Source organism: Ursus americanus, chromosome 14 (genome assembly GCF_024610735.1).
Source record: "Ursus americanus isolate L20-20 chromosome 14, mUrsAme1.1.p, whole genome shotgun sequence".
Classification (NCBI taxonomy): Eukaryota; Metazoa; Chordata; class Mammalia; order Carnivora; family Ursidae; genus Ursus; species Ursus americanus.
In genome coordinates this window covers 13,674,939-13,699,857 of record NC_142140.1, presented here as the reverse complement: position 1 = coordinate 13,699,857, position 24,919 = coordinate 13,674,939, and positions in this window count along the sequence as shown.

Here is a 24,919-nt window from a genome sequence, read left to right as displayed (position 1 = left end):
TATCTCATTGTGGTTTTGATTTGCATTTCCCTGATGCTGAGTGATGTTGAGCATTTTCTTCATTGTTTGTTGGCCATTTATATGTCTTCTTTGGAAAAATCTTTGTTCATGTGTTCTGCCCATTTCTTGACTGGGGTTTTTGTTTTTTGGGTGTTGAGTTTGGTAAGTTCTTTATAGAGTTTGGATATTAGCCCTTAATCTGATAAGACATTTGCAAATATCTTCTCCCATTCTGTAGGTTGCCTTTTAGTTTTGTTGACTGTTTCCTTTGCTGTGCAAAAGCTTTTTATCTTGATGAAGTCCCAATAGTTTGTTTGTGCTTTTGTTTCCCTTGCCTTTGGAGGTGTGTCTAGCAAGAAGTTGCTGCAGCCAAGGTCAAAGAAGTTGCTGCCTGTGTTGTCCTCTAGGATTTTGATGAATTCAAGTCTCACATTTAGGTCTTTCATCCACTTTGAGTTTATTTTTGTGTATGGTACAAGGAAGTGGTCCATTTTCATTCTTTTGCATGGTACTGTCCAATTTTCCCAACACCACTTGTTGAAGAGACTATTATTTTTTTTAATTTTTAAGTTACCTTTTAAAGAAAGCCAGAACAATTAAGTGATAAAATATCCTACGTGGCAAGACTTTGCTGCTGAGGGCATATTCTGATGTCTTCAGATAGCTGGCAATTTTAATTGTGAAGTCATATTTGTTAGGGTTACCTGTAGAAGCATAGTTCCTGCTGTATTCAGTTTGTGTGAGATTAACTCTTTGGCCTGATCATTTCCTCCACCTACAAATATATGTTTTCATGGTGAATTGAGATGCAAACCTGATTTTACACATCCACTTTCTTTGTAAGGAAGTGGACATCTCTAATGGACATTTATTCAGAGAACATATGATGATACAAAAAAGAAAAACTTAAAAATAGTAATATAGGATTCAGGGTTTCCCCAAGTGTGGTACATATGGCACCAGTAATAATATGAAATGATTACAGATAGTATATAGACAAGTTTTTTTGTTATCATTGTTATTTATTTATTTGACTACCTGTTAGAGAAAGCATATAATGAGTTCAATAGCCCTCCAAATTTTATGGCCTTAAATACTTAGAACAAGTAGTAGGTATGAAAAATGAATTGACTTAGCTAAGAGAAACATTAAGAATGTAGTGTTGGAGTGGTGTTGAAATAAGGCACACATTTCAAGCTGGCATGAGAATAACCAGAGTAAACATGGGCAGAATGGTATATAGTGGTACAGAGCCACAGAGTGGCATGGGACCCTGGCTTGGCCACTTAATAGCTGTCAGATTCCACATTTGTAAAAGTCTTCCCATAAAGGGCCTTCTCAGAGAATTCTTAAAATCCACCTAAAGCTTTTAGCATGGTGCTGGTCATATAGTAAGCCCTAAATGAGTGACAGGTGTAGTTATTCACCTCAATAAAAAGTCTCCTCTCAAGGACCCATCTACCAACAACAGAAAGTAAATCCCTTGACCTGGGTGAATACATAGAATAGTATTGTTAGGAAAATCATATACAACTGTTTAATTTTTTTTTTTTTAAGAAGAATGGCTCAGGGGTGCCTGGGTGGCTCAGCTGGTTGGCATCCAACTCTTGATTTGGGCTCAGGTCGTGATCTCAGGGTCCTGAGATGGAGCCTCATGTAGGGCTCTGTGCTCAGTGTGGAGTCTGCTTGAGATTCTCTCCCTCTGCCGCCCCCCCCTCTCTCTCTCGTTCAAATAAATAAACAAATAAATCTTTTTAAAGAATTTAAAAAGTAAAGAAGAATTGACCAAAACATGGAAATGAATTAGCCCTTAATGATAAGTTTTGCTTTTCTTTTTTTTTTTTTTAAAGATTTTATTTATTTATGTGACAGAGAGACAGCCAGCGAGAGAGGGAACACAGCAGGCGAGTGAGAGAGGAAGAAGCAGGCTCCCAGCGGAGGAGCCCGATGTGGGACTCGATCCCGGAACGCCGGGATCACGCCCTGAGCCGAAGGCAGACGCTTTAACGACTGCGCTACCCAGGTGCCCCCTAAGTTTTGCTTTTCCAAACTAAAAATATGTGTGTACTCTACTATACAGCATTAACCTTCAGTTTCTTTTGCCGAGGGACTGTGTATTTTTAGTCTTGACAACTTCTAAAGTGTTAAACATGGAGTTTTCACCTATTTGGCTCTTAATAAAGAATTATGGAGATGGCTGGCTATTACATATATATTGCGTCACTAGTTTTTAAGATTTCCTTACCTACCATGACTTTGGAAGGCAGTAAATATTCACAAAACACACAACTTGCGGTTAGATGTGTTTTATATCCAAGTAAGAAAAATACTCATATTTCATAAAACATTATCAGAACTTCTCTATATATTCTCAATATTGTTATATTCCCTGTGCTTTATATATCTACCTGTTTCTGAAATCTTACATACAAAGTCCTAAAACATCAGCAACAGCATCTGATTACTGTAGGCCCATTCATCTCTTCCTGCTCTACTTGCTCACAGACCATGAGTTCCGCTTGAAGTATAAAAAAAAAAAAAATCCTAGCTCTTTTCCTATATCAGTGCTGGGCACTTCATGGGTGATCAATAAATGTTTGCTCACTAGTTGGTTTTCTAAGCAGTCAGGGATAAATTACTCAGAGAGAAATCTCACATCCCCCCCCCCCAGAATCAATTATTCATCACTGCTATTTTTTAATGTTTAAAATCTTCTTTTTTTATATAGACAAAAGTAATTCCAATAATACTCACCCTTTCCTCCCCTGAATCACACTGAAACCCAGAGGAATTCTGATTAATGGCTAGCATCATGGGACCTTAATAAATACCATACTAACTGATTTTTAGGTGATACTTGAGCTGTCAATATATATTATACTTACATATCCCTTAAGATTATAAGGGTGGATCTTTACATTTTTAATTCTTCCAACACTGTTTCTGAAATGAGTGAATGAGGCCTAAAATGAGTGAATGAGGCACTTTAAAGAGAATTGTTTCTATTCATTGAATTATGATATGTAATAGCAAAAATTTGGAGATAATCAAAAGCTCATTGATGGAGACCTGGTGTACCCATTCCATGGAATATGCCATGTAGCTGTGAATATGAATGAGGCAAATCCATGTGTATTCTTATGTCAGATTGTCCATGATATAATGTACAATCAATAAGAAGGAAGTATGAATGGATGCGCCTGGGTGACTCAGTTGGTTAAGCGTCTAACTCTTGGTTTCGGATCAGGTCATGATCTCAGGGCTGTGTGATCAAGCCCCACCTCAAGCTCCACACTGGGCATGGAACCTGCTTAAGATTTTTTCTCTCCCTCTCCCTTTGCTCCTCCTCCCTCTAAAAAAATTAAAGAAATAAATTAAAATTAAAATTAAAAATTAAGATAAAAAATAAATTAAAAAATTAAAATAAATAAAAATAATTTTTAAAAAAGAAAGTATGAATGGTACGAAGTGCTTGAACACAACCCTATCATATGCACGTATTTGGTCTGTCCATAGAAAAGTCCTAGAAAGACACATTCTAAACTATGCATCATGGGTCCCTGAGGAGTGGAGTGGGGAGAAGAAGAAAAGGGCTTTCAGTTTTTACTTTATGTATTCCTGTTGTAAACTTTTATTATAATAATAACTTTTAATAAGCATTTTCATTTTTATAACCTTCTTAAAGACAACAAAATATGTTTTAATAAAGGTAGTCTTAGACTAGCATTATCTATTGCTTGGATTTATTGCCATGCTACCAGAAGTCATTGTCTACGCCGCTTCCTCCTTTATATATTTGTTTTGTTTTCCCAATTTGATAACTCTAAAAATACATGTTGCCCTATGGTCATGTTCACTGGGCCTTTCTTTTTCCAGTGTGGGAGACCACTAAACGGAGAATGACTTAGAGTAAGCATTGATTGGTTGAGGTCCAAAAACAAGAATCTTAGATCCATTATTTACAAGTCCAGACTTTTGGTTATAAGGAATAGAAACCTATCAAAGCCATCCAAAGTCAAGGGAAGGTTATTGTTAGACTACAGATCATACCTCTAAATGAATCACAGCTGGTGCTCCTGGGAAGTGCTGGTTAGAGCTATGAAACTATCGGAGACCCAGATAACTACTTTCTCTGCTCTCCTCTCTCCTTCACTTGACTTCTCTGTTTCCTACTTTATTCTCATCTCTGAAAAATAGTTTCCTTTTCTTTTTATGGTTTTGATGCCCAATAACTCATTTGCACATGACTTTTCTTGCTATAAAATCTACTCAGGCCTGGGATCCATGGGACCTTTTAGCTTCTCATAATTCTTGGGTCTCTTGTTTATGACAGATCACAAGAATTAAATGGGATAACACTTTGTTTAAAAGACTCTCATGTTTCTTGACATGATATACAAAAGATACCAATCTTCTTTAAGTATCAGTGTCTTCAACCGCAAAATCTAAGACTAATAGTATCAATGTCATAAGGTTTCTGTAAAATTCTTAGTATAGCACCTGCCATAGAGTAACTGCTTCATAAATGTTAGATTACGTTATTGTTACTGTTATTGTTGTTAAATCCATCATGATTATCATTTTAAGGATTTTCAGAAAATGAATGAACTGCTCCATCCAAGTGAGTAGACTTCACAAATGCCTCTATTTCTGCATAGATTTTTGGAGCAGACGACATCATATCAGCTGATAGAGAAGTGTACAAGCAATAAACCTGACAGCTCTGTAAAACAAATCATCATAAATCAACAGTTTCTCAAGGCCAGGCAACAATGAGAAAAGACAGAAATGCTCTTATTCACGTTTGAGGTAAGGGAATGTGCAGTTAAATGAAGACAGTGATAACATCATTAAAGCAAAGGCTATCGAGATGCCTCCATTAATCACTAGCCAGGAGCTTGTTCATAATGTAAAGGGGAAAAATATGCTGCTCACAATCCTCTCTGTGTCTTGGTCCAGTGGAAAAGAGTTTGATGAAGCACATAACAGGTAGGTACCCGCCAATTATCAGACACACAGGGAATTCAATAATGAACATTTTCCAAACCATCAGATGACCCATTTCCTATCTACGTATGAGGAAGTCCTGGCATGAACTTTGGAGATGTGGCAACAGACATGCAGACATGTTTTAATCTCATGTTTCTTATGAAATTAGCAAACAATGTGCTTAGTGATACTCTAAACATAACACGCCACCATCTGATTAATGAAACATGTCAGCTCAGCTATCAACACTTAACACTTATTATGCTCAATGACATTCTTGTCTTAGATCTCAAAATAACAGGTGTTTCAGCGATGAAAAGTCAAGACAAAAGTGTGAAGCTAAGCCTTTCACATACTTTTCTTCAAATTTTGCAGCAACACAGTTTTTGACAGAGGGCTTCTGACTGCTCAATTTGATGGCCATACAAACTTATAAAACCTGAAGTGTAGAGTTTCCCAGGGGATGACATAATGAAATAAATGCACTCATGAATATGTATGGTGGAGGAGGCCATCTGTTCTCCACCAACCTCTTTTCTTTCAACAACTCACAAATATCCAGCCCCACCCCCATGCCTACCCCACTATCCAGAAAAAAAAAAAAAAAGCATATCTTCCTCTGAAGATTTTAAAAAATCAGTATTGTTTCATCTTAGGCAAGAAACATAATTGTAATAGAATTACTTTTATTGTCAGACTAAAAATAAATTAATAAATCAAAGGGTGCTGTGCAACTGGGAGCCCTGAAGCTCCTTGTTGCTCTTCCATCCTTCAGGAATGACATCCCTTACTCTTCACTAACCCTGAAAGCCACATGAACTTGCTTTTTGGGCTACAAACATGAGAATAGGAGAAACATCAACAGCAGAGTAGGTAACATTCCATCATTCAGGAATTTGGAGTTAACTCCAGTTGCTCTATGTTCAGGTTCAATATTAAGTACTTCCCATGATCCCTTTGGAATCCATTACTTTCAATAATTTTGAAAACAGAGGATGAGGCCAATCTTCCCATTCAAAGGTGACAGAAAAATTTTTAAGAAATGAGATAGTCGGCAAAGAGCAAGAGATGAACTTCTTAGAAAAACTGATTGCAAAATGATTAAATTTTTTGGTCACCGAATCCTATCTGAAATGCACAAAGAACACTTGTGCATTATTTATAGGATTCCTTTGGTAAATCTTTTATAAAGTGAATACATATGAAAGAATAATCACTCCTAATTCCTTTGCTTTGCAATTTCAACTTTATGAATATCTTACCTTCTTTGAAGAATGCTTCTAGCCAGTTTCTGTATTTCAGAAGAAAAGTTTAAACTCTTCTCACAACAAAATAGAACTTAAAAAATTAAAAAAGAAAAAAAACATAGTCACAGCAGCAGCCCTTGTGCTTTATTAAATTTTCTCAAGCTACTCTTATACATACAGTCTGTGATAAAGCGTTAGTTTTATCAGAAAACAGAAAACCAAAGGACAACAACACCATTAAATTCCAAAAGGTTATAAGATGGATTGGGAAAAGCATATATGTTCTGAAATGAAAAAATCAAGGCTTTGATCCCTCCCCTGTTTAGTTAATAGTATGACCTTGGGCAATCAGCCCATGGCTTCTAGCACTCTACATTTTTATCCATTAAATCAGAATAGCAATACCAACCTCATGATGCTATTAGGATGATATGATAAGGTAATAAATGTGAAAGCACCCCGTAAATAAAAACCTTTCTAAAATAAGCCTGAAACAGATGTTAAAGTGAATTAATTTATAAATTACATTCCTAATAAAAATAAAATGTGTTTGTTGCCCAATCACTTCTCACCATTAAGATGGTCCTCTCTAAATGGTCATTTATATTGCCCAAAACAGTTCCACTAAACTTCGCTCTTTTAGCCCGCTACAGTAGCAAGATACAGAAAATAAACTGAAGCATTCGAATTGTTCCCTACATTTAGGAATCTTAAGAACACGAGCACATCTTAAAGGAATGCTACCCAAGTGGAAGAAAACTCTGAGACCACCTTGCAGAAATCTTCCACATCTCTGGTCAGCTGCCGATCCATGAAGTCAAGAGATCAGAGGACACTGTCTCAAAGTTCTCTTCAGGCTCTGAGATTCTGTGATGCTTTAAGAGAGCAGTGTGGCAAAACAAGCACGAGGAGGGAACTACCAACTGGCTATGTGGTTTTGGATGAAACAAGTTACAGACACTCCCTGGGCACTAGTTCCTCCATCTGTAAAGGGAGGGGACTGAGCTCTATATCTCCCTTGGTCCTTCCAGCTCTGAGATTGCATGCTGCTATAACATAGTTCAGGTGGAGACGGGGATATGATGACAAACTGCTGGGCACCATGTAAATAGTTTCCAAAGGTTTAAAACAATGTAGTCAGGGCCTCTATAATTAAAAACAAAAGTCTCAGCTTCTTTTGTGGCATTAAGGCAGAATTTGAGACTTGTGTAAGCAATATGATTCTTTTCAGACAAATTAAGGGTCTAGAGAAAACACATCACAGGTCAATTTTTTTAAAGGCATAGTTGCATGGTTTTTTTTCCTGAAGTTTTTCTCTAAGTTTCAGTTAGTTAACATACAGTGAAATATTAGTTTCAGGTGGTAGTGTCATTTTTTTTTTAATTTTTAAAAAAGCCACTCAAAGAAATGCTACATCCTTGGAATAATGTCAGCTAGGTCTATAAAGCTTTTCACAATTGGAACATCACAAATTTATTTCAAAATGGTAAATGATACAACTTTTATCCAAGGGATATGGTGAAGCTTCAGTTTCACAGAGATGTCAAACTTCGATGATTTGATGATTTGTTTCAATCGTGAAAATCTTTTTAAATTGTATTAGATTAGTTTCCAGAATGCATATTTGAATACTGTGGCAGGTCCTATATAAAACAAGTAAGTTAATTTAACACAATGTTTTATGACAAAGGGACAAATGACCACTCAAAAAATAGATTGTATAGGCAACAAGGGACTTTGACAAGCACAAGAACCAGCCTAGGGTCTCTACTCCATGATAATTCGGACTCCATAGCACAGACTGGAAAAGAATTTGTAGAAGATGCAAATGCTGAGTAAAGTCAATGGTAATTTTTTTGGATTGGCTAATAATTATTTATTTGGAAGACAGGTATTGTGTCATTGGAAGCCTGAGTAAAGTAAAGGCTTAGTCAATGAAATACTCTTAGTACATAGATACAGAATGCAATTCAAAATTTCACATTGAAATTGACCCTGGCTCTTGTCAGGAACTGCTCAATTTTATACATTTTACTCTAGATTCATTAGTAAAATAGGGACATCTAGAAATAACCTCTCTATTCCTGTGAGACCACTTTTTATTTTAACAGCTTTATTAGTGTACAATTTATGTAACACAAAATTCACCTATTTTAAGTGTATAATTCAATGACTTTTGGTAAATTTTAAGTTATCCAAAGATCATCAGAAAAGATCCTTTGTGCAGCTGATCCCACTCCCTGCCTGGGCAAACACTAATCTGCTTTCTTTCTATAGACTTACCTTTTGTGGACATTTTACCTAAATAAAATCATATAACATAGCTTTTTGCACATGGCTTTTTTTCACCTGGCTTATTCCTTTTGAGGTCCATTCTTGTTGTACATGTATCAGTATTTAGTTCCTTTTTACTGCTGAGTAGTATTCTATTGCATAGATATAGCACATTTTCCTTATCAGCTGTTCACAGACGTTTGGTTTGTTTCTACTTCTTGGCTATTATGCATAATGGTGCTATAAACATTTATGTGCAAGTCTTTCTATGGAGATAAGTTTCATTTCCCTAGGATAGTTATCTAGGTGTGGAATTGCTATGTCATAGAGTAAGAATATGTTTGCCTTTTTAAGAAACTGACAAACTGACTTCTATAGTGGCTATAGGATTTTACTTTACAGGAGTGTAAAGGAATCCAGTTTCTCCATAGTCTTACCATATACGTCATTGCTCTTTTAAAGAAAGTCATTTCAGTGGATGAGAAATAGAATTTCATTGTGGTGATAATTTGCTTTTCCCTAATTACTAATGATGTGGAACACCTTTTTCATCTGCTTATTACTCATTTGTATCTCCTTTTTAACAAAATGTCTATTCAAATCTTTTGTCCAATTTTAATACAGTTGTTTGTCTTACTATTGACTTGTAAGAGTTCTTTTTATATTCTGTATGCAAGTCCTTTATCAGATATATTCTTTGCAAATATTTTCTTCTGACCTGTAGCTTATCTTTTCATTTTCAAAACTATGTCCTTTGAAGCACATAAGTCATTAATTTTTATTAAATTTGATTTACCAATTTCTTTTGTAGGTCATGCTTTTGATGTCATATATAAGTAGTCTATGCCTAACCCAAAGTCACGAAGATTTTCTTGTAAAAGTTTTGAGTTTTAGTTCTTACTTCAGGTCTGATCCATTCTGACTTAATTTTTGTATATGATACAGTATAATAGTGGTCTAAAATCATCTCTTTGCATGTGCATACCAAATTGTATCAGCACTATTTGTTGAAGACTATCATTTCTTCCAAATAAATTTCCTTTGCCCCTTTGTTAAGAACCAGCTGGCCATAAATATAAGATTACTTATTTTTAATGAGGCAAACTGGAAGAGTATGGGCTGTGGATCCAAAAAACTTAGAAAATAACTTAGAAAATAATCTTAATTCTGCCTTTCAATAGCTGTTTGACCTGGATCAAGTTACTGAATCTGTGCATCAGTGTTCATCTCTATAAAAGAGGATAATAATAGTACCTACCTAGTTCCTGGGTCTGTGTGGTGGATTAAATGAGATTATATATGCAACGCACTTACATGAGGACCTGGAACAAAGTAGTAAGTGCTTAAGAATAGAGAGCTGTCATTATTCTTTTCTCTGGTGGGCAAAGACAGAAGAAGCTGGTTTGTTTCTTTGTACCTTGGAATATAAATTGGAACCTCCTGGCCAAAATTTAAAGCATGACCTGCTAGTATGGGTAAAATCTCTGAAGGGGATTCTGCTTCTTACCTGGTCTTCTTGTCTCCCCTTCTTCAGTCCTCTTATCTTATTTTCTTTATTTTCCAGTTTTGTTCAAGTGCCCATGTGCCTTTTAAAAATACTCTCCTCTCCACTGGGGAGTTAAGATGGCGGAGGAGTAGGGGACCCCTTTTTCAGCAGGTCCCCTGAGTTGAGCTGCATAGGTAACAGACCAGCCTGAACATCCACGGAATCAGCCTGAGACGCAGGAAGATACATCTGGATCTCTACAAATGAACATCTCCAGCGCTGAGTATTGAGGTATGAAGCGGGGAGCCGTGAAACCGCGCACAGATACCGGAAGATAAACGGGAGGGGGAGGGAGCCACAGCGTTCGGGCGCCAGGAAGCAGCAGCCACCTGCACCGGGGAGCGGGCGGACTCGCGGACCGGCACCCGGGAGAGAGCGGACTGAGACCGTGAGCCAGGGAACGTGCGCCATCAGACTGAAACGGAGCTCCGGTGCGCTCACTGGAACCAGACTGAGACCGGAAGCTCTGGGAGCACGCGGGGGCGGCTGGCGGCTGGCGGCGTTAGAAACACAAAGGACAGAGACGCGCCGGCCCTGGAAGTGAGGGCTGGGACGCCGGGTGTGGGGCACACATCCCCGGGACGCTGCAGGGTTGAGCAGCACCAACAGAAACAGAGTTAAAGTGGCCAGAACATCAGTGGAGAACGGTCCGCGATCCCTCTGTTCTGTGACAGAGGCTGAGATTCGGCCACTGCTGCTCTGACTCTCAGAAGAGGCACAGCAAACCGCCAGGGAAAGCTGCCAGAGAACAAAAGCCTGGAAATACCGGCTCACAGTGTGCCCATCCCCATCCCCCCTCGCAGGGGACACGGAGACTCTACCCAAACAGGGTTGCCTGAGTATCGGCGCCGCAGGCCCCTCCCCCAGAAGGCAGGCTGAAAAATCAAGAAGCCCACATCCCTAAGATCCCTATAAAACAAGGGCGCACTGCCTGGGTCCTGGTCAATAATTTGGGCTCTGGACAACACTGCAACCTCTCCTCATCAGAATGACGAGAAGGAGGAAATCCCACCCAGCAAAGAAAAGACAATGAGTCTGTGGCCTCTGCCACAGAACTAATGGATATGGATATAACCAAATTATCAGAAATGGAATTCAGAGTAACAATGGTCAAGATGATGTGTAGACTTGAAAAAAGTATTAACGAAAATGTTAATGAGAATATAGAATCTCTAAGGGCGGAAATGAGAGCAAATCTGGCAGAAATTAAAAATTCTATGAGCCAAATGCAGTCAAAACTAGAGGCTCTGATGGCCAGGGTGAATGAGGCAGAGGAACCTATCAGCGAATTGGAGGATGGGTTAGTAGAAGAAAAAGCAAAAATAGAAGCTGGACTTAAAAAAAATCCATGCCCACGAATGTAGGTTACGGGAGATTACTGACTCAATGAAACATTCCAATGTCAGAATCATCGGCATCCCCGAGGGAGTGGAGAAAAAAGAGGTCTAGAAGAGATATTTGAACAAATTGTAGCTGAAAACTTCCCTAATCTAGCAAGGGAAACAAACATTCGTGTCCAAGAGGCAGAGAGGACCCCTCCCAAGCTCAACCACGACAAACCTACACCACATCATGTCATAGTGCAATTCACAAATATTAGATCCAAGGATACAGTATTGAAAGTGGCCAGGGCAAAGAAATTTCTCATGTACCAAGGCAAAGGTATCAGAATTACATGAGACCTGTCTACACAAACCTGGAATGAGAGAAAGAGTTGGGGGGGGCATTTTTAAAACTCTTTCAGAGAAAAACATGCAGCCAAGGATCCTTTATCCGGCAAGGCTGTCATTCAGAATTGATGGAGAAATAAATACCTTCCAGAATCGCCAGTCATTAACCAATTTCGTAAACACAAAACCAGCCCTACAGGACATATTAAGGGGGTTCTATAAAGGTAAAAAGGCCCCAAGAGTGACAGAACAGAAAGTCACAATCGATAGAAACAAAGACTTTACTGGCAACATGGCATCATTAAAATCATATCTCTCAGTATTCAGTCTCAATGTGAATGGCTTAAATGGTCCCATAATACACCAAAGGGTTGCAGATTGGATAAAAAGAAATGATCCATCCATTTGCTGTCTACAAGAGACTCATTTTGAACCCAAAGATACATTCAGACTGAAAGTAAAGGGATGGCGTACCATCTTTCACGCAAATGGACCTCAAAAGAAAGCTGGGGTAGCAATTCTCATATCAGATAAATTGGATTTTAAACTAAAGACTATAGTTAGAGACACAGAAGGGCACTATATTATTCTTAAAGGATGTATCCAACAAGTGGATATGACAATTATAAATATCTATGCCCCCAACAGGGGAGCAGCAAGATACACAAGCCAACTCTTAACCAGAATAAAGAGACATATAGATAAAAATACATTAATAGTAGGGGACCTCAACACCCTACTATCAGAAATAGACAGAACACCCTTGCAAAAACTAAGCAAAGAATCAAAGGCTTTGAATGCCATACTCGATGAGTTGGACCTCATAGATATATATAGAACACTACACCCCAGAACCAAAGAATACTCATTCTATTCTAATGCCCATGGAACATTCTCAAGAATAGACCATGTTCTGAGACACAAAACAGGTCTCAACCGATACCAAAAGACTGAAATTGTTCCCTGCATATTCTCAGGGAATATGAGCTTTGAAAGTGGAACTAAACCACATGGAAAAATTTGGAAGAAACTCAAACACTTGGAGACTAAGAACCATCCTGCTCAGGAATGATTCGATAAACCAGGAAATCAAAAATCAAATTAAACAATTTATGGAGACCTACGAGAATGAAAACACATCAGTCCAAAACCTATGGGATACTGCAAAGGCAGTCCTAAGGGGGAAACACATAGCCATCCAAGCCTCACTCAAAAGAATAGAAAAATCTAAAATGCAGTTTTTATATTCTCACCTCAAGAAGCTGGAACAGCAACAGAGGGACAGGCCTAATGCACGCATGAGGAAGCAGTTGACCAAGATTAGAGCAGAAATCAACAAATTAGAAACCAGGAGTACAGTACAGCAGATCAACAGAACTAGAAGGTGGTTCTTTGAGAGAATTAATAAAATTGACAGACCACTGGCAAGACTTATCCAAAAGAATAGAGAAAAGACCCAAATTACTAAAATTATGAATGAAAAAGGAGAGATCACAACCAAAACCAATGAAACTGGAAGGATTATTAGAAACTTTTATCAACAGCTGTATGCCAATAAATTAAGCAATCGGAAGAGATGGAAGCCTACTTGGAAACCCATAAACTACCAAGACTGAAACAGGAAGAAATTGATTTTTTAAAGAAGCCAATTAATTATGAAGAGATTGAGTCAGTGATAAACAATCTTCCAAAAAATAAAACTCCAGGCCCGGACGGTTTTCCTGGGGAATTCTACCAAACATTCAAAGAAGAAATAATACCTATTCTCCTAAAGCTATTTCAAAAAATAGAAACGGAAGGAAAGGTACCAAACTCATTCTATGAGGCCAATATTACCTTGATCCTCAAACCAGGCAAAGACCCCAACAAAAAGGAGAATCACAGACCGATTTCCCTAATGAATATGGACGCCAAAATCCTCAACAGGATCCTGGCAAATAGAATCCAACTGTACATTAAAAGGATTATTCATCATGACCAAGTGGGATTCATCCCTGGGATGCAGGGGTGGTACAACATTCACAAATCTATCAATGTCTTAGATTTTATTCAGAAACAAAAATTCAGAAATCATATGATTCTCTCAAGAGATGCAGAAAAAGCATTTGACAAAATACAGCATCTTTTTCGGATTAAAACCCTTCAGAGTGTAGGAATAGAGGGTTCATTTCTCAAGCTCATAAAAGCCATCTATGAAAAGCCTACTGCAAATATTATTCTCAGTGGGGAAAAGCTGGAAGCCTTTCCTTTAAGATCAGGAACACGACAAGGATGCCCACTCTCGCCACTATTATTCAACGCGGTACTAGAAGTCCGTGCGACAGCAATCAGGCAACAAAAAGGGATCAAAGGTATCCAAATCGGCAAAGAAGAAGTCAAACTGTCTCTCTTTGCAGATGACATGATACTCTATATGGAAAACCCAAAAGAAGCCACTCCCAAACTATTAGAAGTTATAGAGCAATTCAGTAACGTGGCGGGATACAAATTCAATGCTCAGAAATCAGTTGCATTTCTATACACGAATAATGAGACTGAAGAAAGAGAAATTAGGGAATCCATCCCATTTACAATAGCACCAAAAACCATACGTTACCTTGGAATTAACTTAAGATACGTAAAGGATTTATATTCTAGATACGTAAGGATCTATATTCTAGAAACTATAAATCACTCTTGAAAGATATTGAGGAAGACATAAAAAGATGGAAAAATATTCCATGCTCATGGATCGGAAGAATTAACATCGTTAAAATGTCCATGCTACCCAGAGCAATCTACATTTTCAATGCTATCTCGATCAAAATACCGAGGACATTTTTCATAGAACTGGAACAAATAGTCCTTAAATTTGTATGGAACCGGAAAAGGCCCCGAATCACCGAGGAACTGTTGAAAAGGAAAAACAAAGCTGGGGGCATCACAATGCCGGATTTCGAGCTGTACTACAAAACTGTGATCACAAAGACAGCATGGTACTGGCACAAAAACAGACACATAGACCAAGGGAACAGAATAGAGAACCCAGAAATGGACCCTCAGCTCTTTGGGCAACTAATCTTTGATAAAGCAGGAAAAAACATCCAGTGGAAAAAAGACAGTCTCTTCAATAAATGGTGCTGGGAAAATTGGACAGCTACATGCAAAAGAATAAAACTTGACCACTCTCTCATACCATACACAAAGATAAACTCCAAATGGATGAAAGACCTCGATGTGAGACAGGAATCCATCAGAATCCTAGAGGAGAACATAGGCAACAACCTCTACGACATTGGCCACACCAACATTTTTCTTGACACATCTCCAATGGCAAGAGAAACAAAAGATAAAATGAACACAGCCAAGGAAACAATCAAAAAAACTAAGAGGCAGCCCATGGAATGGGAGAATATATTTGCAAATGACACTACAGATAAAAGACTGGTATCCAAGATCTACAAAGAACTTCTCAAACTCAATACATGAGAAACAAACAAATCATAAAATGGGCAGAAGATATGAACAGACACTTTTCCAATGAGGACATACAAATGGCTAATAGACACATGAAAAAATGTTCAAAATCATTAGCCATCAGGGAAATTCAAATCAAAACCACACTAAGATACCACCTTATGGCAGTTAGAACGGCAAAAATCAACAAGGCAGGAAACAGCAATTGCTGGAGAGGATGTGGAGAAAGGGGATCCCTCCTACATTGTTGGTGGGAATGCAGGTTGGTGCAGCCACTCTGGAAAACAGTGTGGAGGTCCCTTAAAAAGTTAAAAATTGAGCTACCCTATGATCCAGCAATTGCAATACTGGGTATTTACCCCAAAGATACAGATGTAGTGAAGAGAAGGGCCATATGCACCCCAATGTTCATAGCAGCATTATCCACAATAGCTAAATTGTGGAAGGAACTGAGATGCCCTTCAACAGATGACTGGATTAAGAAGCTGTGGTCCATATATACAATGGAATATTACTCAGCTATCAGAAAGAACGAGTTCTCAACATTTGCTGCAACATGGATGGCACTGGAGGAGATAATTGTAAGTGAAATAAGTCAAGCAGTGAAAGACAATTATCATATGATTTCTCTCATCTATGGAACAAAAGAACTAGGAAGATCGGTAGGGGAAGAAAGGGATAAAGAAACGGGGGTAATCAGAAGGGGGAGTGAAGCATGGGAGACTATGGACTCTGAGAAACAAACTGAAGGCTTCAGAGTGGAGGGGGGTGGGGGAATGGGATAGACTGGTGATGGGTAGTAAGGAGGGCACATATTGCATGGTGCACTTGGGTGTTATACGCAACTAATGAATCATCGAACCTTGCATCAGAAACCAGGGATGTACTGTATGGTGACTAACAATGTAATAAAAAAACATTAAAAAAGAAAAAAAAATACTCTCCTCTCCAGATTCCCTTGCAGCTAAGACTTGCTTTGTGACCCAGTTTTGGCCAATGAGATATAAGCAGAATAAACTGTGTGGGATATCAGAGAAAGCTATGGATTTCCTGATAAAGAGTAGACAAACTCAGCTGGAAGAGACTATTTCCCCTTCAACCACTCATCTTGCTTGGAAAACAGCCACAGTTCCTAGAGGGAGAGCAACCATAGAGCAGCCATTTTGCAGCCATGAGGCCAAAATCTTTGTGTTCACATTAATGTAGCAGAAAGTGAGAAGCCAACTGGATCAACTATAGTGAGGCTGGATTGTCTTCTGACTTTCTTGTATTGCCTTGTGACACTTGTCATAGCTACTAGCAATGGAATGCTTATTATGGGCAAATTATTTTATGTACATTCTCTCTAAACATGATCAAAGCGCCTGTAAGATAAGTTTTCCTGTCTCCATTTTATAGATGAGTACATTGGAAATCAAATAAGTTTGAGTAAGCTGTCTGAGGATAGGCGGTAATCAAGAGGTAGAGCTGGGCTCAAACGCAAATGTGCCTAGCTCAAAGTGTGTCCAGGTCACTGCTCATACACTGTCCCCAGTTAGCCACCTGACTTAGAACAGAAGCCAAGTCTGGTGACGCCTCTGTATCACACACTCAGCCTAGCTCCTTTCTTATAGGAAATGGGCAAGGTATTTCCTCTTTTTTCCTTGTAAAGCTTAGGGCCAAGTCTTTACATTTTAAGTGGATATTTTTTCTTCAGGGAATTAGCATTTAGCTGCAAATAGACGAAGTTTTTGCTAATTGTTTTTAATCAAAACGGTCAAGCAATTGACTATGGATTGCTGTGTGGGCTCCACAGATTAATGGTTAGTAACAGAGTAATTTAAAGCATTTAGGAATTCACTTCACAGAAATCACCCTTAGGTGGAAAGTAATCCAAACAATTTCTCCTTCTTTCCAACTCAGCTGGTTGCCCTTTTTCTCCGAAGAATATTAATTGCACCTTTTATGCCTCCCAGAATATGAAAGATTCTAAACATCTTTTCCAAACTCAGGTGGAGTGGCTTTAAAAGAAAAAAAAAAGGTGTATTAGGAACCAAAAAATAAATATTATTAAAAAAAAAAAGGAACCAAAAAATATTCATTATTGTTGGTTTGGTTTGGTTTGGTTGGTTTTCAAGAACAGTTTTCCTTTTGAGAGCATTTCCTAAGCAAATATCCTAGGAGACGTTGATAAAATCCTCGAGAAAAATGTTCTCTGGTCAATTTTGGAAATGCTCTTTCTTAGAAATACTTAATTCACATCAGCATGTTAAAGGTTCTAGAATAAAAACCTTTTAATTTTGCTTAATCCAATGCTTTCCAAATTTATTCAATCTAAGAATTCTCTTATTTATAACACCTATTGATATTTGTGGTAACAGAGTATAGAAATTGTTGTTTTAGGAGAAATAAAATAAAAGACTATCCCAGCTCATCTGTTTAACTATTCAATCCATCTAGGCCAGGGGTCAGCAAACTACAAAGCTCGCTTTTGATCTTTTTGATCTTTTTCATAAGGACCAGGATGTGAGTAAGCAGTTATAAAAGCAAGAACAAAACCAAAACCACCAAGAATATGCAGTGGAGACCTATGTGGTTCAAAGGCCTAAATCACTTACTATGTAGCCCTTTATAAAGCACATTTGCCCACCCTTGCCCTAGTACATTAAAATTTTAAAAATTGAATCCATCTATTCCGAGAATATAAGGCTGGTTAAGAAAAGGGGGGAGAGGGTGGAGGGAAGGAAGAGACAAATCTAGTGTCTAAAATGTAGTGGGTAGTGTAACATGAGAAGTAATCCTTAGGACTACAAAGAATAATTTTCTACCATCTTCAATAGACAGCTCAAGTATTCTCACATCCGGAGTAAATGTCTCTAGTTCTTTCATCTTCCTTGTATGTATTCAATTCTCCTGGTCACCCCGGTCCCTTGTCTCTAAATATGTTCCAGTTGGTCTATATCTCTCTTAAAAAATGATGCCCAGACCACCTGTTATTCTCCTGAAGGCCCCTGGTAGCCAAGTAGAGCAGGCCTTCATCTCTGTCTCTCAGTTCAGAGGACACAAATCGGCCAACAGTTACACACAGGAATGTATTTTGTGGGGCCTGCTCAATGTTTTAAAGTATAGAAAAGTTACATATAAAAGTCCAGACTTTCAGTGTTCTGTACAGAAAAAGTAAGTGGGCCGATCTGGCAGCATTAGCCCTGCATTCCTCCACGCCAGTCAGCTGGAGCTGTGCAGAAGCTGCTCAACTTCGGATGGAGAACAAACTCCCTAATTTGCTACAGTTCCTATCACTCCCTGGTGTTGATAGCAAAACTATGCCACTCATTAGCACTTCCTTCCTGGCCCCTGAGGCATTTGAGTCTGTACCCTATTTCACCCCTAGTGGTCTATTTCTAGAACCATTTGTTTAAATATCTCTCTATATATTTTGAAATTATTCATTAGCACAGAACAGGTCCTTAAAAAAATGATACATTGGCAAGAAGTTGTGATGAGGAAAAGTATAGGAAAAGATCCAGAGCCTAGTTGTCCTGGTGGTCTAGACTGGCCTCAGTGACAGAGTAGATGGCCCAACTAGGGTTAAGTAGGTAGGTAGTGCTCAGAACCAGAAAGAAAAAGAGGATAGAGCCTAAAGGTGGGGCCAACTGTAAAGAACATTGGACTAGGAGAAAGAATACCAGGGTTCTATTTCCCACTTCCATTTCCCCCACTTTGTGTTAATGGGTAGCTTGCTTAGCCTCTTTGGGCTTTAGCCAGTTCATCTACAAACCACAGTAAGGTAGCCTTGCTGGATTTGGTTTGTGAACTCCCCAAAAAAATCAAGTAAAAGATGCAGAAACACTTTAATACCTGTAAAGTGCAACACACACATAAAGTATCATTAATTCCCTACTTTCCAATTTGACCTAAGGCTGACCTAGTAGGGAAAAATCAAAAGCAAAACAAAAAAAAAATCAAAAGAAAAAAAGCCCACCGAATGAAGAACTAAGTGCCTCTTAGAACTAAGACAGATCCATCTTTTACACTGCAAACTGTGTGCTGTTAAAAGGCACAGATGGACGCAGTATGAACTGCTAAAGATGGATAATGATGGGCTCATGTTCACTAAGAATTCCAGACCAGCTAGGCTTTTTGGCATGAGATACCAGCCTCTTAGACTCATGGTGTCACAGGTGAGGTGTTGAGACTCTCTGGCCACCACTGAGATCAGCAGTTTTATAATGGAACATTCTGAAAGGGTTCCTCACTACAGCCTCAGTTTTAACTCTGCTCAAAGTTTTCTTAACTTTCGCAAGAGTTCAGTGCTACAGGAATTCTCTACCTGCCCTCTTCCACCTGAATTCATATCTTCTTGAGGTTGGTGCCAAGGACAGACACATCCATATAAACATCACTCCCTACCCTCCCAAGAGGGAACCAAGGATTCACTGTGTCATATAACTGCAGAAGAAGAAAAGGAACTAAAAATCAAAGCAGGAGAAAATATTCCTATCAGGGACCATTAGAGCTTAATACAAATCCCCAAATCATGCATTTCAGCATGGGGAGCTATCTAGAGATTTTTCCTGAGTGTAATTTCATTTGATAATTTTCCCATGCCTAAACCATTGATCACAATAGAATAACTAATGATAGTTGTGCCTGATTCTTTTCCTGCATAGTTGATCTCAGAAATAAGTTTTTAATGGAAGGACTGCGCTATAGCTGAAAAGCTGTTCTCACACTAGTTCTGCAAACCTTGTTGACAATTCTTTGCAGGAGAAGAAGGGATGATAAAAGAAGGCCAATTTGGACTCAGAGCACAGAGAAATGATCCGTAGTCATCAGACCTGACGAAAAAAGAGACTTTTTGCTTTAAGAGACTGTACTCAAGTACAGTGGTACAAACTTTTTTTAAAAAAAGATTTTTATTTACATATTTATTTAAGAGGGGAGAGGGGCAGAGGGGAAGGGAGAGGGAAAGGGAGAGACTCCCAAGCAGACTCCATGCTGACTGAGGAGCCCAATGTAGGGCTCATCCCCAGGACACTGAGATCATGACCTGAGCTGAAACCAAGAGTCAAAAGCTTAATTAACTAAGCCACCCAGGTGCCACCAGTGGTACAAGCTTTTGCCCTGGGGTATATAAAAGAGGATCAAACATCCAATAGGGTGATAGGCTAGAAGCTAGATGACCTTCCTGGTTCCTTCCAAATATCCCACTTTAGTGGCAATATTTGCTGTTTTGGCCATGGGTAACAGTCTTGGTCCAAGAGTTGGTTTGCACTGAATTAAGCCAAGGTATATAAAACAAGCAAGAAGGGGCTGCAGTGTGATTTGTATGGTTGTGCAGGTGTTCTCTGCCCCAAATGAACATGTCCACCACTCTAGCAGGCTGAACTTGAAAATAACAATTTAAGAGAGTGCCAGGTCTGGTTTGCATATTTTAACAGTAGCGTAAAGAAAAATGATTGTTACAGTCAGGATTTTCAACTCCATTTTCAGTCAGTTAAAGGGGAAACAGGTTGTGATGGTTAATTCCATGTCTCAGTTCAACCAGGCCATAGGGTGCCCAGATTAAACATTATTTCTGGGTGTGTCTTTAAGGGTATTCTTGGATAAGATTAGCATTTGAATCAGTGCACTAAGTAGATTGTCCTCCCCAATATGGGTGGGCATTATCCAATCAATTGAAAGGCTGAATAGAATAAAAGGGTAGAGGAAGGAAGAATTTGCCCCTTTTCGTGTCTTGCCTGCCTGCTTGAGCTGGAATTCTCCTTCTCTTGGGGACTGGGATTCACACTTTAGGGTCCCATGGTTCTCAGGCCTTTGGACTTGGACTGGAATTACATCACCAGCTTTCCTGGATCTCCAGGTTGCAGATGGCAAATTGTAGGATTTCTCAGCTTATACAAGCCATCCTTCATAATAAATCTCTTCCTGTAGATATATCCTGTTGGCTCTGTTTCTCTGGGAAGTCCTGACTAATACCCAGGCAGACTTTCTCTAACTAAAACATAAAACATTAATGAAAGAGAAAGATAGTATGGATAATGATAATGATAGTAGTTTCTATTTGTGTCAAACAGTATACCAGGTATGTTACATAACAAACCACTCTAAAACACAATGGCTTTAAATAATGGCCATTGATTATGCCTCACAGGTGACAGATGGGTCAGCTGATCTTGTTGGGATCCATTCACATACGTTTGAGTTAAATGAGCCTCTGCTCTGGGCTAGGCTTAGTTGAAGCTATCCCCTGAGCTGGGGAACCTCTGCTCAGCTCTTCATGTCTCTGTTCTTCCTCCAGGACCAGTGGATAGTCTCGTCAGACGCAGCTGCAAGAGGCAGGCCTAATCAGTAGTAAGTGCATTTTCATATCTCCACTTGCATCATTTCTGCTAAATCTCATTGCTAAAGCAAGTCACATGGCCAAATACAGAATCAAGGGATGGAATCAAGGAATCATCTTCTCCTTAGAGAAACAGCAAAGTCTCACGGCAAAGCTCAGGATGTAGGAAGGAGTCATTAATGCAAACTACCACGGCAAACATCTTTTTTCTTATCAGTTCTGTACCCATTCCTACTTCTGGAAAGTGCACCTTAACTTTCCTTTAGGAAACCACTCTTCCACTTTTGGACCCTGTGTGTTTGGCTCTCACTCCCAGCTCTCAAGGATGGCATATGTCTCAGATTTGCATAATATCAGACTTCTATTCACTTGGGCCACAGCCATTATTCAGAAATAGGCATGTGACCCAAGCCAGGCCACTGAAATCAAATTCTGGAAATTTTGTTGAAGTTGTTGGGAAAGAGAGGTCTCTTTCTGATAAGAAGTTGCTGAAAGGCTAGAACAGGAGTCTAGATCTGCTAGCCATCTTGCTGCAGTGTGAGGAGAGCCTTGAGAAAGGTGTCAATTTGTCAATTAAAGGAAAACAGTGAGGGACAGAGGATAAAAGACTGGGTATATACAGCTCGTATCTCTCAACCCCCTGGTTCCAGCTGTGCCTAAACTGTCACTCCCGAGATTTTCAGGTATATGTGCCAACATTCCCCCCCACACACACACTTTGTTTTCTAGATGAGTAGGAGTTAGGTTAGAGAAAGATAAAGCTGTTATGGAAGTTAAATGTTGAGTAAATTCTTTTGGCCAGGAAGATTTTGGCAGCTATTTAAGAAGTTGTCATTTGAGCTAAATACAATCTCATTTAATGTTTTGATTTTTTGTTTAATGACTAAGGAACTCTTTCAATTCTTCTTTTTTCCCTAGGAGAGATAATTTACATTAAAAGGTCCAGCAACAGCAGACACATTTTGAAGTTGGACACCTCTTTCATTTCTACTTGGCCAAGAAATGAGATCTCTCCAGTCAACACCCTAGTTAATTTTCCAGTTGGTCTAACAATGTATTTAAGGAACTTGCTTCCTAAAAGATTAGTTGGGCCCCACTGAGTTAGGGAGACAATGTAACCCAATTGCTAGGCAGTTAATCTATTCATTATGTATATTTTCATAATTTTTTTCCAAGGACTAACTGAAGCATGAGGGATAATATAGCTTTCTTAAGCAATTGCTTTCAAGTTCTGATGAAGAAAGTTCCATGCATAGATCAACAGTCTTTCTCAAAGTTGTCATATTAAAGTCAGTTTGAATTATATCTATAGTTGCCTTTTTGATGCTTCTCCCAAACAGAATTCATATTCCAGTCAAGGTGACCCACACTTGCTCTTGTTCACATTTAGACATCTTTCCATATTTCTGTTAGCTTTCTAAAATATCCTCTAGGACTGAAAATTTAATACATTACAAAAAAAAAAAACTTCACAGACTTTCATATATCATCCCAACTGTTCTACTCAAATGTGTAATATTGACTATTCCAACTGTTTGTGCTGATGCTAATCTTAGAGACGAAAGAAATATCAAGGGGGAATACATGTACACATTTGCAAACGCTTCTGGAACAACCATGGTAACAATTCCCACAGCAACATTAATATCTCAAGCTAACAAAAAAAGAAATAAGCGCAGATACTTCCCTGTGGCATACCATAACCCATCTTGAGACACGGAAGCATAAACCTGCGTGTGTGTGTATGTGTGTGTGTTCTTTAAACTCAAGTTGAAAATCAAATAATTACCCAGCAAACTTCATTGACATGGAAGAACAAGTTAGTAATCACCAGCCACACACTCAATTTCCTAAGCCTAAATATCCTGATAATAGCCTTCACATACACACACACACCCAACACACACACACACTCTGCCAATCTTACTGCTATATAAGTTTCCCATATTTTTCAGAGTACAGGCAGTCACAGTGCTTTTGTTCTGGGCAGCCATTTTCATGTTGGCAACAATGTTGCCACATTTAGAAATCAGTCATAATTTGGCTACAGGTATTGTTTTGGAATATTTCAGCTAAAGTTGGATTCACTTTCTTTGCAATTAAACTCAGAAGATAATAACACTACAAAATGTCACTGGAAAGGTCTTATCCCCAGTATCTCCACTTTCCCAATCAGAACCAGGAGGAAGGGTGGTTAGAGGAATGGAAGAAAGACCACTTTCCTGATCTTATCTCCCATTCTTTTTTTTTCTTCCATATCTCAGTATCGGGCCATGTTCTGCCAGATGCTCAAGACACAGTGGTGTCTACTTGCACTAGTAAACCTGGAACTGTAGAAAAGGGCTCTGATGGGAGGACCATCTTCTATGAGAGTATGTAGCCAAGAAATCAGCCACAATGGAAGGTCTGGGAAGGTTTCCTTAAGGCAGTAATAGTTGAGCTGAGATCTGAAGGAGTGAAAGTCAAGCAAAAGCATTCAAGGTATCAGGTCAGGAGGCATTAATTATCTACAGAGAGATAGAAGGTGGCAAAGTCAGGGAAGTGAGAAAAACCCAGTGTAATGGGAAGCAGAGAATATTGCATAGAATTTTGTAGGCAAAAGAAAGGATTTTTAGAGGACTATGAAAATAGGGTGCCTGAGTGGCTCAGCCAGTTAAGCGTCTCATCTGCCTTCAGTTCAGGTCATGATCCCAGGGTCCTGGGATGGAGTCCCATGTCCCATGTCGGGCTCCCTGCTCTATGGGGAGCCTGCTTCTCCCTCTGCCTCCCTCTCTTTCGTGAATAAATAAAGAAAATATTTTTTAAAAAGAGGACTCTGAAAATAAAAATTGTTGAGCTGAAGTAATGGTAGATAGGTAGGGAATGAGCCAACTCTCAAGAGTAGTTATTATTACCATAAATGACCCAGGAATTTTTCCTTTTTCTTTTTATTAAAGTTTATTAAGGTATAATTGATAAATAAAACTATATAAAGTTTATAATATGATGATTTATATGCATATCCATTGTAATCATTAAAATCATTACCAAATCAAGTTAATTAACATCGCCTCACATTATTTTTATTATTATTATTATTGAGAACAGTTAGCTCTACTCTCTTAGCAATTTCAAGAAGACAATAGAGTATTATTAACTATAGTCACCAGGCTGTACATTATTATTAATTTATTTATAACTGAAATTTTTGTCCTTTAACCAACATCTCCCCACATCCTCCATCCCCAGCTCTGGCACCCACCATTCTACTCTCTGTTTCATTGTTTCTATGAGTTCAAGCTTTTTTAAAAAATTCCACATATACCACAAACACTATACAGTATTTGTCTTTCTCTATCTGGCTTGTTTCATTTACCATAATGCCACCCAGATTCATCCATTTTTTCCAAATGGAGAATTTCCTTTTTTAATGGCT